We start from the raw sequence: 17,958 nt of genomic DNA, 5'->3' as shown, positions 1-17,958 counted from the left end.
ACTGCGGCCTATTGGGAACTAACCGAATTCACCATGTTACTCATATTCGGCACACCAAATTTTGATAAATCTTTAGAAGTACGCATATTACAAGAGCCTGCTACTGGGAACTAAGTGAATTCACAGAGAAACAGTGTTTCCGTTCCTTAAAACGCTGCTCTATCTTGAATAACAAGCTTATTACATGCGAATCCTATTGGGAACCTACTGAATTCACCATGATACTTAGAGTCCGTTCCTTAAAATGTTGTTACATATTGAAAAGCACACTCATACATGCATGTCCCATTGGGAACTCACTGAATTCGCCTAGAAATTTTGATTACATTCGTGAAAATTTTTCAATATCCCGAACAGTCCACTTATTACTACTGCGGCCTATTGGGAACTAACCGAATTCACAATGTTACTCAGATTCGGCTCAGGAAATTTTGATAAATCTTTAGAAGTAGACATATTACAAGAGCCTGCTACTGGGAACTAACTGATCTAAGAGAAAAAGTGTTTCAGTTCGTTAAAACGTTGCTCTGTCTTGAATAACAAGCTTATTACATGCGAATCCTACTGGGAACCTACTGAATTCACCATAATACTTAGAATCCGTTCCTTAAAATGTTGTTACATATTGAAAAGCATAACTCATACAAGCACGTGCCATTGGGAACTAACTGAATTCGAGGAGAAATTTTGATTCCATTTGTGAAAATTTTTCTATATCCCGAACCGTCCACTTATTACTACTGCGGCCTATTGGGAACAAACAGACTTCACCATGTTACTAAGATTCTGCTCAGGAAATTTTGATAAATCTTTAGAAGTAGACATATTACAAGAGCCTGCTACTGGGAAGTAACTGAATTCACAGAGAAACAGTGTTTCAGTTCGTTAAAACGTTGCTCTATCTTGAATAACAAGCTTCTTACATTCGTATCCTATTGGGAACCTACTGAATTCACCATGATCCCTAGATTCCGTTCCTTAAAATGTTGTTATGTATTGAAAAGGACACTAATACAAGCATGTCCCATTGGGAACTCACTGAATTCGCCTAGAAATTTTTATTCCATTCGTGAAAATTTTTCTATATCCCGAACAGTCCACTTAATACTACTCTGCCTATTGGAACCAACTGAATTCACCATTATATTCAGATTCGGCTCACCAAATATTGATAAATCTTTAGAAGTACGCATATTACAAGAGCCTGCTACTGGGAACTAACTGAATTCACAAAGAAACAGTGTTTCAGTTCGTTAAAACGTTGCTCTATCTTGAATAACAGGCTTATTACATGCGAATCCTATTGGGAACCTACTGAATTCAACATGATACTTAGATTCCGTTCCTAAATATGTTGCTCTATATTGAAAAGCACACTCATACAAGCATGTCCCATTGGCAACTCACTGAATTCGCCTAGAAATTTTGATTCCATTCGTGAAAATATTTCTATATCCCGAACAGTCCACTTATTACTACTGCGGCCTATTGGGAACTAAACGAATTCACCATGTTACTCAGATTCGGTTCAGGAAATTTTGATAAATCTTTAGAAGTAGACATATTACAAGAGCCTGCTACTGGGACCTAACTGAATTCACAGAGAAACAGTGTTTCAGTTCGTCATAACGTTGCTCTATCTTGAATAACAAACTTATTACATGCGAATCCTATAGGGAACATATTGAATTCACCAAGATACTTAGATTCCGTTCCTTAAAATGTTGCTCTATATTGAAAAGCACACTCATACAATCATGTCCCATTGGGAACTCACTGAATTCGCCTAGAAATTTTGATTCCATTCGTGAGAATATTTCAATATCCTGAACAGTCCACTTATTACTACTGCGGCCTATTTTGAAGTAACCGAATTCACCTTGTTACTCAGATTCGGCTCAAAAATTTTGGTAAACTCTAGAAGTACGCATATTACAAGAGCCTGCTACTGGGAACTAACTGAATTCACAAGAAACAATGTTTCAGTTCGTTGAAACGTTGCTCTATCTTGAATAACAAGCTTATTGCATGCGAATCCTTTTGGGAACCTACGGATTTCACCATGATACTTACATTCCGTTCCTTAAAATGTTGTTATAGATTGAAAAGCACACTCATACAAGCATGTCCCATTGGGAACTCACTGAATTAACCTAGAAATTTTAAATCCATTCGTGAAAATTTTTCTATATCCCGACCAGTTCACTTATTACTACTGCGGCCTTTTGGGAACTAACCGAATTCACCATGTTACTCAGATTCGGCTCAAAAATTTTGGTAAATCTTTAGACGTACGCGTATTACAAGAGCCTGCTACTGGGATCTAACTTAATTCACAGAGAAACAGTGTTTCAGTTCATTAAAACGTTGCTCTATATTGAAAAACAATCTTATTTCCTGAGAATGCTATTGGGAATTTTTCCGTTCCTTAAAATGTTGTTAAATATTGGAAAGCACACTAATACAAGCATGTCCCATTGGGAACTCACTGAATTCGCCTAGAAATTTTGATTGCATTTGTGAGAATATTTCTATATCCCGAACAGTCCACTCATTACTACTGCGGCCTATTGGGAACTAACCGAATTCACCATGTTACTCAGATTCGGCTCAGGAAATTATGATAAATCATTAGAAGTAGACATATAACAAGAGCCTGCTACTGGGAACTAACTGAATTCACAAAGAAACAGTGTTTCAGTTCCTTAAAACGTTGCTCTATCTTGAATAACAAGCTTATTACATACGAATCCTATTGGGAACCTACTGAATTCACCATGATACTTAGAGTCCGTTCCTTAAAATGCTGTTACATATTGAAAAGCACACTCATACATGCATGTCCCATTGGGAACTCACTGAATTCGCCAAGAAATTTTGATTCCATTCGTGAAAATTTTTCTATATCCCGAACAGTCCACTTATTACTACTGCGGCCTATTGGGAACTAACCGAATTCACAATGTTACTCAGATTCGGCTCAGGAAATTTTGATAAATCTTTAGAAGTAGACATATTACAAGAGCTGGTACTGGGAACTAACTGATCTAAGAGAAAATGTGTTTCAGTTCGTTAAAACGTTGCTCTGTCTTGAATAAAAAGCTTATTACATGCGTATCCTACTGGGAACCTACTGAATTCACCATAATACTTAGAATCCGTTCCTTAAAATGTTGTTACATATTGAAAAGCATAACTCATACAAGCACGTGCCATTGGGAACTAACTGAATTCGCCGAGAAATTTTGATTCCATTCGTGAAAATTTTTCTATATCCCGAAAAGTCCACTTAATACTACTGCGGCCTATTGGGAACTAACCGAATTCAGCATGTTACTCAGATTCGGCTCACCATTTTTGATAAATCTTTAGAAGTACGCATATTACAAGAGCCTGCTACTGGGAACTAACTGAATTCACAGAGAAACAGTGTTTCAGTTCCTTAAAACGTTGCTCTATCTTGAATAACAAGCTTATTACATGCGAATCCTATTGGGAACCTACTGAATTCACCATGATACTTAGAGTCCGTGCCTTAAAATGTTGTTACATATTGAAAAGCACACTCATACAAGCATGTCCCATTGGCAACTCACTGAATTTGCCTAGAAATTTTGATTCCATTCGTGAAAATTTTTCTATATCCCGAACAGTCCACTTATTTCTCTGCGGCCTATTGGGAACTAACCGAATTCACAATGTTACTCAGATTCGGCTCAGGAAATTTTGATAAATCTTTAGAAGTAGACATATTACAAGAGCTGGTACTGGGAACTAACTGATCTAAGAGAAAAAGTGTTTCAGTTCGTTAAAACGTTGCTCTGTCTTGAATAACAAGCTTATTACATGCGTATCCTACTGGGAACCTACTGAAATCACCATAATACTTAGAATCCGTTCCTTAAAATGTTGTTACATATTGAAAAGCATAACTCATACAAGCACGTGCCATTGGGAACTAACTGAATTCGCCGAGAAATTTTGATTCCATTCGTGAAAATTTTTCTATATTCCGAACAGTCCACTTAATACTATATGGCCTATTGGAACTAACCGAATTCCCCATGTTACTCAGATTTGGCTCACCAAATTTTGATAAATCTTTAGAAGTACGCATATTACAAGAGCCTGCTACTGGGAACTACCTGAATTCAAAAAGAAACATTGTTTCAGTTCGTTAAAACGTTGCTCTATCTTGAATAACAAGCTTATTACATGCGAATCCTATTGGATACCTAATGAATTCACCATGATACTTAGAGTCCGTTCCTTAAAATGTTGCTCTATATTGAAAAGCACACTCATACAAGCATGTCCAATTGGGAACTCACAGAATTCGCCTAGAAATTTTGATTCCACTCGTGAAAATTTTTCTATATCCCGAACAGTCCACTTATTACTACTGCGGCCTATTGGGAACTAACCGAACTCACCATGTTACTCAGATTCGGCTCAGGAAATTTTGATAAATCTTTAGAAGTAGACATATTACAATAGCCTGCTACTGGGAACTAACTGAATTCACAGAGAAACAGTGTTTCAGTTCGTTAAAACGTTTCTCTATCTTGAATAACAAGCTTATTACGTTAGAATCCTACTGGGAATATATTCCGTTCCTTAAAATGTTGTTATATATTGAAAAGCACACTGATACAAGCATGTCCCATTGGGAACTCACTGAATTCGCTTGGAAATTTTGATTCCAATCGTGAAAATTTTTCTATATCCCGAACAGTCCACTTATTACTACTGCGGCCTATTGGGAACTAACCGAATTCACCATGTTACTCAGATTCGGCTCACCATTTTTGATAAATCTTTAGAAGTACGCATATTACCAGAGCCTGCTACTGGGAACTAACTGAATTCACAAAGAAACAGTGTTTCAGGGGTTGGGGATTTAGCTCAGTGGTAGAGCGCTTGCCTAGCAAGCGCAAGACCCTGGGTTCGGTCCCCAGCTCCGAAAAAAAAAAAGAATAGAAAAAAAAAAAGAAACAGTGTTTCAGTTCGTTAAAACGTTGCTCTATCTTGAATAACAAGCTTATTACGTGAGAATCCTATTGGGAATCTATTCCGTTCTTTAAATTGTTGTTATATATTGAAAAGCACACTCATACAAGCTTGTCCCATTGGGAACTCACTGAATTCTCATAGAAATTTTAATTCAATTCTTGAAAATTTTTATATCCCGAACAGTCCACTTAATACTACTCGGCCTATTGGAACTAACCGAATTCACATTTATACTCAGATTCGGCTCACCAAATTTTGATAAATCTTTAGAAGTACGCATATTACAAGAGCCTGCTACTGGGAACTAACTGAATTCACAAAGAAAAAGTGTTTCAGTTCGTTAAAACGTTGCTCTATCTTGAATAACAAGCTTATTACATGTGAGTCCTACTGGGAACCTACTGAATTCACCATGATACTTTGATACCATTCCTTAAAATGTTGCTCTATATTGAAAAGCACACTCATACAAGCATGTCCCATTGGGAACTCACTGAATTTGCCTAGAAATTTTGATTCCAGTCGTGAAAATTTTTTTATATCCCGAACTGTCCACTTATAACTACTTCGGCCTATTGGGAACTAACCGAATTCACCATGTTACTCAGATTCGGCTCAGGAAATTTTGATATATCTTTAGAAATAGACATATTACAAGAGCCTGCTACTGTGAACTAACTGAATTCACAGATAAACAGAGTTTCATTTTTTTTAAACGTTGCTCTATATTGAATAACAAGCTTATTACCTGAGAATCCTATTGGGAATTTTTCCGTTCCTTAAAATGTTGTTAAATATTGAAAAGCACACTCATACAAGCATGTCCCATTGGGAAATCACTGAATTCGCCTAGAAATTTTGATTCCATTCGTGAAAATTTTTTTATATCCCGTACAGTCCACTTATTACTAATGAGGCCAATTGGGAACTAACCGAACTCAACATGTTACTCAGATTCGGCTCACCATTTTTGATAAATCTTTAGAAGTACGCATATTACAAGAGCCTACTACTGGGAACTAACTGAATTCACAGAGAAACAGTGTTTCAGTTCGTTAAAACGTTGCTCTATATTGAATAACAAGCTTATTCCATGCGTATCCTATGGGGAACCTACTGAAATCACAATGATCCCTAGATTCCGTTCCTTAAAATGTTTTTATATATTGAACAGCACACTCATATAAGTATGTCCCATTGGGAACTCACTGAATTCGCCTAGAAATTTTGATTCCATTCGTGAAAATTTTTCTATATCCCGAACAGTCCACTTATTACTACTGCGGCCTATTGGGAAGTAACCGACTTCTCCATGTTACTCAGATTCGGCTCAGGAAATTTTGAAAATCTTTAGAAGTAGACATATTACAAGAGCCTGCTACTGGGAACTAACTGAATTCACCGAGAAACAGTGTTTCAGTTCGTTAAAACATTGCTCTATCATGAATAACAAGCTTATTACATGTGTATCCTATGGGGAACCTACTGAATTCACCATGATACTTAGATTCCGTTCCTTAAAATGTTGTTATATATTGAAAAGCACACTCATACAAGTATGTCCCATTGGGAACTCACTGAATTCGCCTAGAAATTTTGATTCCATTCGTGAAAATTTTTCTATATCCCGAACAGTCCACTTAATACTACACGGCCTATTGGAACTAACCGAATTCCCCATGTTACTCAGATTTGGCTCACCAAATTTTGATAAATCTTTAGAAGTTCGCATATTACAAGAGCCTGCTACTGGGAACTAACTGAATTCACAGAGAAACAGTGTTTCCGTTCCTTAAAACGCTGCTCTATCTTGAATAACAAGCTTATTACATAGGAATCCTATTGGGAACCTACTGAATTCACCATGATACTTAGAGTCCGTGCCTTAAAATGTTGTTACATATTGAAAAGCACACTCATACAAGCATGTCCCATTGGGAACTCACTGAATTCGCCTAGAAATTTTGATTCCATTCGTGAAAATTTTTCTGTATTCCGAACAGTCCACTTATTACTACTGCGGCCTATTGGGAACTAACAGAATTCACCATGTTACTCAGATTCGGCACACCAAATTTTGATAAATCTTTAGAAGTACGCATATTACCAGAGCCTGCTACTGGGAACTAACTGAATTCACAGAGAAACAGTGTTTCCGTTCCTTAAAACGCTGCTCTATCTTGAATAACAAGCTTATTACATACGAATCCTATTGGGAACCTACTGAATTCACCATGATACTTAGAGTCCGTTCCTTAAAATGCTGTTACATATTGAAAAGCACACTCATACATGCATGTCCCATTGGGAACTCACTGAATTCGCCAAGAAATTTTGATTCCATTCGTGAAAATTTTTCTATATCCCGAACAGTCCACTTATTACTACTGCGGCCTATTGGGAACTAACCGAATTCACAATGTTACTCAGATTCGGCTCAGGAAATTTTGATAAATCTTTAGAAGTAGACATATTACAAGAGCTGGTACTGGGAACTAACTGATCTAAGAGAAAATGTGTTTCAGTTCGTTAAAACGTTGCTCTGTCTTGAATAAAAAGCTTATTACATGCGTATCCTACTGGGAACCTACTGAATTCACCATAATACTTAGAATCCGTTCCTTAAAATGTTGTTACATATTGAAAAGCATAACTCATACAAGCACGTGCCATTGGGAACTAACTGAATTCGCCGAGAAATTTTGATTCCATTCGTGAAAATTTTTCTATATCCCGAACAGTCCACTTAATACTACTCGGCCTATTGGAACCAACTGAATTCACCATTATATTCAGATTCGGCTCACCATATTTGATAAATCTTTAGAAGTACGCATATTACAAGAGCCTGCTACTGGGAACTAACTGAATTCACAAAGAAACAGTGTTTCAGTTCGTTAAAACGTTGCTCTATCTTGAATAACAGGCTTATTACATGCGAATCCTATTGGGAACCTACTGAATTCAACATGATACTTAGATTCCGTTCCTAAATATGTTGCTCTATATTGAAAAGCACACTCATACAAGCATGTCCCATTGGCAACTCACTAAATTTGCCTAGAAATTTTGATTCCATTCGTTAAAATTTTTCTATATCCCAAACAGTTCACTTATTACTACTGCGGCCTATTGGGAACTAACCGAATTCACCATGTTACTCATATTCGGCACACCAAATTTTGATAAATCTTTAGAAGTACGCATATTACAAGAGCCTGCTACTGGGAACTAAGTGAATTCACAGAGAAACAGTGTTTCCGTTCCTTAAAACGCTGCTCTATCTTGAATAACAAGCTTATTACATGCGAATCCTATTGGGAACCTACTGAATTCACCATGATACTTAGAGTCCGTTCCTTAAAATGTTGTTACATATTGAAAAGCACACTCATACATGCATGTCCCATTGGGAACTCACTGAATTCGCCTAGAAATTTTGATTACATTCGTGAAAATTTTTCAATATCCCGAACAGTCCACTTATTACTACTGCGGCCTATTGGGAACTAACCGAATTCACAATGTTACTCACATTCGGCTCAGGAAATTTTGATAAATCTTTAGAAGTAGACATATTACAAGAGCCTGCTACTGGGAACTAACTGATCTAAGAGAAAAAGTGTTTCAGTTCGTTAAAACGTTGCTCTGTCTTGAATAACAAGCTTATTACATGCGAATCCTACTGGGAACCTACTGAATTCACCATAATACTTAGAATCCGTTCCTTAAAATGTTGTTACATATTGAAAAGCATAACTCATACAAGCACGTGCCATTGGGAACTAACTGAATTCGCCGAGAAATTTTTATTCCATTTGTGAAAATTTTTCTATATCCCGAACCGTCCACTTATTACTACTGCGGCCTATTGGGAACAAACAGACTTCACCATGTTACTAAGATTCTGCTCAGGAAATTTTGATAAATCTTTAGAAGTAGACATATTACAAGAGCCTGCTACTGGGAAGTAACTGAATTCACAGAGAAACAGTGTTTCAGTTCGTTAAAACGTTGCTCTATCTTGAATAACAAGCTTCTTACATTCGTATCCTATTGGGAACCTACTGAATTCACCATGATCCCTAGATTCCGTTCCTTAAAATGTTGTTATGTATTGAAAAGGACACTAATACAAGCATGTCCCATTGGGAACTCACTGAATTCGCCTAGAAATTTTTATTCCATTCGTGAAAATTTTTCTATATCCCGAACAGTCCACTTAATACTACTCGGCCTATTGGAACCAACTGAATTCACCATTATATTCAGATTCGGCTCACCAAATTTTGATAAATCTTTAGAAGTACGCATATTACAAGAGCCTGCTCCTGGGAACTAACTGAATTCACAAAGAAACAGTGTTTCAGTTCGTTAAAACGTTGCTCTATCTTGAATAACAGGCTTATTACATGCGAATCCTATTGGGAACCTACTGAATTCAACATGATACTTAGATTCCGTTCCTAAATATGTTGCTCTATATTGAAAAGCACACTCATACAAGCATGTCCCATTGGCAACTCACTGAATTCGCCTAGAAATTTTGATTCCATTCGTGTAAATATTTCTATATCCCGAACAGTCCACTTATTACTACTGCGGCCTATTGGGAACTAAAGGAATTCACCATGTTACTCAGATTCGGTTCAGGAAATTTTGATAAATCTTTAGAAGTAGACATATTACAAGAGCCTGCTACTGGGACCTAACTGAATTCACAGAGAAACAGTGTTTCAGTTCGTCATAACGTTGCTCTATCTTGAATAACAAACTTATTACATGCGAATCCTATAGGGAACATATTGAATTCACCAAGATACTTAGATTCCGTTCCTTAAAATGTTGCTCTATATTGAAAAGCACACTCATACAATCATGTCCCATTGGGAACTCACTGAATTCGCCTAGAAATTTTGATTCCATTCGTGAGAATATTTCAATATCCTGAACAGTCCACTTATTACTACTGCGGCCTATTTTGAAGTAACCGAATTCACCTTGTTACTCAGATTCGGCTCAAAAATTTTGGTAAACTCTAGAAGTACGCATATTACAAGAGCCTGCTACTGGGAACTAACTGAATTCACAAGAAACAATGTTTCAGTTCGTTGAAACGTTGCTCTATCTTGAATAACAAGCTTATTGCATGCGAATCCTTTTGGGAACCTACGGATTTCACCATGATACTTACATTCCGTTCCTTAAAATGTTGTTATAGATTGAAAAGCACACTCATACAAGCATGTCCCATTGGGAACTCACTGAATTAACCTAGAAATTTTAAATCCATTCGTGAAAATTTTTCTATATCCCGACCAGTTCACTTATTACTACTGCGGCCTTTTGGGAACTAACCGAATTCACCATGTTACTCAGATTCGGCTCAAAAATTTTGGTAAATCTTTAGACGTACGCGTATTACAAGAGCCTGCTACTGGGATCTAACTTAATTCACAGAGAAACAGTGTTTCAGTTCATTAAAACGTTGCTCTATATTGAAAAACAAGCTTATTTCCTGAGAATGCTATTGGGAATTTTTCCGTTCCTTAAAATGTTGTTAAATATTGGAAAGCACACTAATACAAGCATGTCCCATTGGGAACTCACTGAATTCGCCTAGAAATTTTGATTGCATTTGTGAGAATATTTCTATATCCCGAACAGTCCACTCATTACTACTGCGGCCTATTGGGAACTAACCGAATTCACCATGTTACTCAGATTCGGCTCAGGAAATTATGATAAATCATTAGAAGTAGACATATAACAAGAGCCTGCTACTGGGAACTAACTGAATTCACAAAGAAACAGTGTTTCAGTTCCTTAAAACGTTGCTCTATCTTGAATAACAAGCTTATTACATACGAATCCTATTGGGAACCTACTGAATTCACCATGATACTTAGAGTCCGTTCCTTAAAATGCTGTTACATATTGAAAAGCACACTCATACATGCATGTCCCATTGGGAACTCACTGAATTCGCCAAGAAATTTTGATTCCATTCGTGAAAATTTTTCTATATCCCGAACAGTCCACTTATTACTACTGCGGCCTATTGGGAACTAACCGAATTCACAATGTTACTCAGATTCGGCTCAGGAAATTTTGATAAATCTTTAGAAGTAGACATATTACAAGAGCTGGTACTGGGAACTAACTGATCTAAGAGAAAATGTGTTTCAGTTCGTTAAAACGTTGCTCTGTCTTGAATAAAAAGCTTATTACATGCGTATCCTACTGGGAACCTACTGAATTCACCATAATACTTAGAATCCGTTCCTTAAAATGTTGTTACATATTGAAAAGCATAACTCATACAAGCACGTGCCATTGGGAACTAACTGAATTCGCCGAGAAATTTTGATTCCATTCGTGAAAATTTTTCTATATCCCGAAAAGTCCACTTAATACTACTGCGGCCTATTGGGAACTAACCGAATTCAGCATGTTACTCAGATTCGGCTCACCATTTTTGATAAATCTTTAGAAGTACGCATATTACAAGAGCCTGCTACTGGGAACTAACTGAATTCACAGAGAAACAGTGTTTCAGTTCCTTAAAACGTTGCTCTATCTTGAATAACAAGCTTATTACATGCGAATCCTATTGGGAACCTACTGAATTCACCATGATACTTAGAGTCCGTGCCTTAAAATGTTGTTACATATTGAAAAGCACACTCATACAAGCATGTCCCATTGGCAACTCACTGAATTTGCCTAGAAATTTTGATTCCATTCGTGAAAATTTTTCTATATCCCGAACAGTCCACTTATTTCTCTGCGGCCTATTGGGAACTAACCGAATTCACAATGTTACTCAGATTCGGCTCAGGAAATTTTGATAAATCTTTAGAAGTAGACATATTACAAGAGCTGGTACTGGGAACTAACTGATCTAAGAGAAAAAGTGTTTCAGTTCGTTAAAACGTTGCTCTGTCTTGAATAACAAGCTTATTACATGCGTATCCTACTGGGAACCTACTGAAATCACCATAATACTTAGAATCCGTTCCTTAAAATGTTGTTACATATTGAAAAGCATAACTCATACAAGCACGTGCCATTGGGAACTAACTGAATTCGCCGAGAAATTTTGATTCCATTCGTGAAAATTTTTCTATATTCCGAACAGTCCACTTAATACTATATGGCCTATTGGAACTAACCGAATTCCCCATGTTACTCAGATTTGGCTCACCAAATTTTGATAAATCTTTAGAAGTACGCATATTACAAGAGCCTGCTACTGGGAACTACCTGAATTCAAAAAGAAACATTGTTTCAGTTCGTTAAAACGTTGCTCTATCTTGAATAACAAGCTTATTACATGCGAATCCTATTGGATACCTAATGAATTCACCATGATACTTAGAGTCCGTTCCTTAAAATGTTGCTCTATATTGAAAAGCACACTCATACAAGCATGTCCAATTGGGAACTCACAGAATTCGCCTAGAAATTTTGATTCCACTCGTGAAAATTTTTCTATATCCCGAACAGTCCACTTATTACTACTGCGGCCTATTGGGAACTAACCGAACTCACCATGTTACTCAGATTCGGCTCAGGAAATTTTGATAAATCTTTAGAAGTAGACATATTACAATAGCCTGCTACTGGGAACTAACTGAATTCACAGAGAAACAGTGTTTCAGTTCGTTAAAACGTTTCTCTATCTTGAATAACAAGCTTATTACGTTAGAATCCTACTGGGAATATATTCCGTTCCTTAAAATGTTGTTATATATTGAAAAGCACACTGATACAAGCATGTCCCATTGGGAACTCACTGAATTCGCTTGGAAATTTTGATTCCAATCGTGAAAATTTTTCTATATCCCGAACAGTCCACTTATTACTACTGCGGCCTATTGGGAACTAACCGAATTCACCATGTTACTCAGATTCGGCTCACCATTTTTGATAAATCTTTAGAAGTACGCATATTACCAGAGCCTGCTACTGGGAACTAACTGAATTCACAAAGAAACAGTGTTTCAGGGGTTGGGGATTTAGCTCAGTGGTAGAGCGCTTGCCTAGCAAGCGCAAGACCCTGGGTTCGGTCCCCAGCTCCGAAAAAAAAAAAGAATAGAAAAAAAAAAAGAAACAGTGTTTCAGTTCGTTAAAACGTTGCTCTATCTTGAATAACAAGCTTATTACGTGAGAATCCTATTGGGAATCTATTCCGTTCTTTAAATTGTTGTTATATATTGAAAAGCACACTCATACAAGCTTGTCCCATTGGGAACTCACTGAATTCTCATAGAAATTTTAATTCAATTCTTGAAAATTTTTATATCCCGAACAGTCCACTTAATACTACTCGGCCTATTGGAACTAACCGAATTCACATTTATACTCAGATTCGGCTCACCAAATTTTGATAAATCTTTAGAAGTACGCATATTACAAGAGCCTGCTACTGGGAACTAACTGAATTCACAAAGAAAAAGTGTTTCAGTTCGTTAAAACGTTGCTCTATCTTGAATAACAAGCTTATTACATGTGAGTCCTACTGGGAACCTACTGAATTCACCATGATACTTTGATACCATTCCTTAAAATGTTGCTCTATATTGAAAAGCACACTCATACAAGCATGTCCCATTGGGAACTCACTGAATTTGCCTAGAAATTTTGATTCCAGTCGTGAAAATTTTTTTATATCCCGAACTGTCCACTTATAACTACTTCGGCCTATTGGGAACTAACCGAATTCACCATGTTACTCAGATTCGGCTCAGGAAATTTTGATATATCTTTAGAAATAGACATATTACAAGAGCCTGCTACTGTGAACTAACTGAATTCACAGATAAACAGAGTTTCATTTTTTTTAAACGTTGCTCTATATTGAATAACAAGCTTATTACCTGAGAATCCTATTGGGAATTTTTCCGTTCCTTAAAATGTTGTTAAATATTGAAAAGCACACTCATACAAGCATGTCCCATTGGGAAATCACTGAATTCGCCTAGAAATTTTGATTCCATTCGTGAAAATTTTTTTATATCCCGTACAGTCCACTTATTACTAATGAGGCCAATTGGGAACTAACCGAACTCAACATGTTACTCAGATTCGGCTCACCATTTTTGATAAATCTTTAGAAGTACGCATATTACAAGAGCCTACTACTGGGAACTAACTGAATTCACAGAGAAACAGTGTTTCAGTTCGTTAAAACGTTGCTCTATATTGAATAACAAGCTTATTCCATGCGTATCCTATGGGGAACCTACTGAAATCACAATGATCCCTAGATTCCGTTCCTTAAAATGTTTTTATATATTGAACAGCACACTCATATAAGTATGTCCCATTGGGAACTCACTGAATTCGCCTAGAAATTTTGATTCCATTCGTGAAAATTTTTCTATATCCCGAACAGTCCACTTATTACTACTGCGGCCTATTGGGAAGTAACCGACTTCTCCATGTTACTCAGATTCGGCTCAGGAAATTTTGAAAATCTTTAGAAGTAGACATATTACAAGAGCCTGCTACTGGGAACTAACTGAATTCACCGAGAAACAGTGTTTCAGTTCGTTAAAACATTGCTCTATCATGAATAACAAGCTTATTACATGTGTATCCTATGGGGAACCTACTGAATTCACCATGATACTTAGATTCCGTTCCTTAAAATGTTGTTATATATTGAAAAGCACACTCATACAAGTATGTCCCATTGGGAACTCACTGAATTCGCCTAGAAATTTTGATTCCATTCGTGAAAATTTTTCTATATCCCGAACAGTCCACTTAATACTACACGGCCTATTGGAACTAACCGAATTCCCCATGTTACTCAGATTTGGCTCACCAAATTTTGATAAATCTTTAGAAGTTCGCATATTACAAGAGCCTGCTACTGGGAACTAACTGAATTCACAGAGAAACAGTGTTTCCGTTCCTTAAAACGCTGCTCTATCTTGAATAACAAGCTTATTACATAGGAATCCTATTGGGAACCTACTGAATTCACCATGATACTTAGAGTCCGTGCCTTAAAATGTTGTTACATATTGAAAAGCACACTCATACAAGCATGTCCCATTGGGAACTCACTGAATTCGCCTAGAAATTTTGATTCCATTCGTGAAAATTTTTCTGTATTCCGAACAGTCCACTTATTACTACTGCGGCCTATTGGGAACTAACAGAATTCACCATGTTACTCAGATTCGGCACACCAAATTTTGATAAATCTTTAGAAGTACGCATATTACCAGAGCCTGCTACTGGGAACTAACTGAATTCACAGAGAAACAGTGTTTCCGTTCCTTAAAACGCTGCTCTATCTTGAATAACAAGCTTATTACATACGAATCCTATTGGGAACCTACTGAATTCACCATGATACTTAGAGTCCGTTCCTTAAAATGCTGTTACATATTGAAAAGCACACTCATACATGCATGTCCCATTGGGAACTCACTGAATTCGCCAAGAAATTTTGATTCCATTCGTGAAAATTTTTCTATATCCCGAACAGTCCACTTATTACTACTGCGGCCTATTGGGAACTAACCGAATTCACAATGTTACTCAGATTCGGCTCAGGAAATTTTGATAAATCTTTAGAAGTAGACATATTACAAGAGCTGGTACTGGGAACTAACTGATCTAAGAGAAAATGTGTTTCAGTTCGTTAAAACGTTGCTCTGTCTTGAATAAAAAGCTTATTACATGCGTATCCTACTGGGAACCTACTGAATTCACCATAATACTTAGAATCCGTTCCTTAAAATGTTGTTACATATTGAAAAGCATAACTCATACAAGCACGTGCCATTGGGAACTAACTGAATTCGCCGAGAAATTTTGATTCCATTCGTGAAAATTTTTCTATATCCCGAACAGTCCACTTAATACTACTCGGCCTATTGGAACCAACTGAATTCACCATTATATTCAGATTCGGCTCACCATATTTGATAAATCTTTAGAAGTACGCATATTACAAGAGCCTGCTACTGGGAACTAACTGAATTCACAAAGAAACAGTGTTTCAGTTCGTTAAAACGTTGCTCTATCTTGAATAACAGGCTTATTACATGCGAATCCTATTGGGAACCTACTGAATTCAACATGATACTTAGATTCCGTTCCTAAATATGTTGCTCTATATTGAAAAGCACACTCATACAAGCATGTCCCATTGGCAACTCACTAAATTTGCCTAGAAATTTTGATTCCATTCGTTAAAATTTTTCTATATCCCAAACAGTTCACTTATTACTACTGCGGCCTATTGGGAACTAACCGAATTCACCATGTTACTCATATTCGGCACACCAAATTTTGATAAATCTTTAGAAGTACGCATATTACAAGAGCCTGCTACTGGGAACTAAGTGAATTCACAGAGAAACAGTGTTTCCGTTCCTTAAAACGCTGCTCTATCTTGAATAACAAGCTTATTACATGCGAATCCTATTGGGAACCTACTGAATTCACCATGATACTTAGAGTCCGTTCCTTAAAATGTTGTTACATATTGAAAAGCACACTCATACATGCATGTCCCATTGGGAACTCACTGAATTCGCCTAGAAATTTTGATTACATTCGTGAAAATTTTTCAATATCCCGAACAGTCCACTTATTACTACTGCGGCCTATTGGGAACTAACCGAATTCACAATGTTACTCACATTCGGCTCAGGAAATTTTGATAAATCTTTAGAAGTAGACATATTACAAGAGCCTGCTACTGGGAACTAACTGATCTAAGAGAAAAAGTGTTTCAGTTCGTTAAAACGTTGCTCTGTCTTGAATAACAAGCTTATTACATGCGAATCCTACTGGGAACCTACTGAATTCACCATAATACTTAGAATCCGTTCCTTAAAATGTTGTTACATATTGAAAAGCATAACTCATACAAGCACGTGCCATTGGGAACTAACTGAATTCGCCGAGAAATTTTTATTCCATTTGTGAAAATTTTTCTATATCCCGAACCGTCCACTTATTACTACTGCGGCCTATTGGGAACAAACAGACTTCACCATGTTACTAAGATTCTGCTCAGGAAATTTTGATAAATCTTTAGAAGTAGACATATTACAAGAGCCTGCTACTGGGAAGTAACTGAATTCACAGAGAAACAGTGTTTCAGTTCGTTAAAACGTTGCTCTATCTTGAATAACAAGCTTCTTACATTCGTATCCTATTGGGAACCTACTGAATTCACCATGATCCCTAGATTCCGTTCCTTAAAATGTTGTTATGTATTGAAAAGGACACTAATACAAGCATGTCCCATTGGGAACTCACTGAATTCGCCTAGAAATTTTTATTCCATTCGTGAAAATTTTTCTATATCCCGAACAGTCCACTTAATACTACTCGGCCTATTGGAACCAACTGAATTCACCATTATATTCAGATTCGGCTCACCAAATTTTGATAAATCTTTAGAAGTACGCATATTACAAGAGCCTGCTCCTGGGAACTAACTGAATTCACAAAGAAACAGTGTTTCAGTTCGTTAAAACGTTGCTCTATCTTGAATAACAGGCTTATTACATGCGAATCCTATTGGGAACCTACTGAATTCAACATGATACTTAGATTCCGTTCCTAAATATGTTGCTCTATATTGAAAAGCACACTCATACAAGCATGTCCCATTGGCAACTCACTGAATTCGCCTAGAAATTTTGATTCCATTCGTGTAAATATTTCTATATCCCGAACAGTCCACTTATTACTACTGCGGCCTATTGGGAACTAAACGAATTCACCATGTTACTCAGATTCGGTTCAGGAAATTTTGATAAATCTTTAGAAGTAGACATATTACAAGAGCCTGCTACTGGGACCTAACTGAATTCACAGAGAAACAGTGTTTCAGTTCGTCATAACGTTGCTCTATCTTGAATAACAAACTTATTACATGCGAATCCTATAGGGAACATATTGAAT

This window comes from Rattus norvegicus, chromosome 15, assembly GCF_036323735.1.
Source record: "Rattus norvegicus strain BN/NHsdMcwi chromosome 15, GRCr8, whole genome shotgun sequence".
Classification (NCBI taxonomy): domain Eukaryota; kingdom Metazoa; phylum Chordata; class Mammalia; order Rodentia; family Muridae; genus Rattus; species Rattus norvegicus.
The sequence above is the reverse complement of the archived record's forward strand: the minus strand, read 5'-3'. Positions refer to the sequence as shown.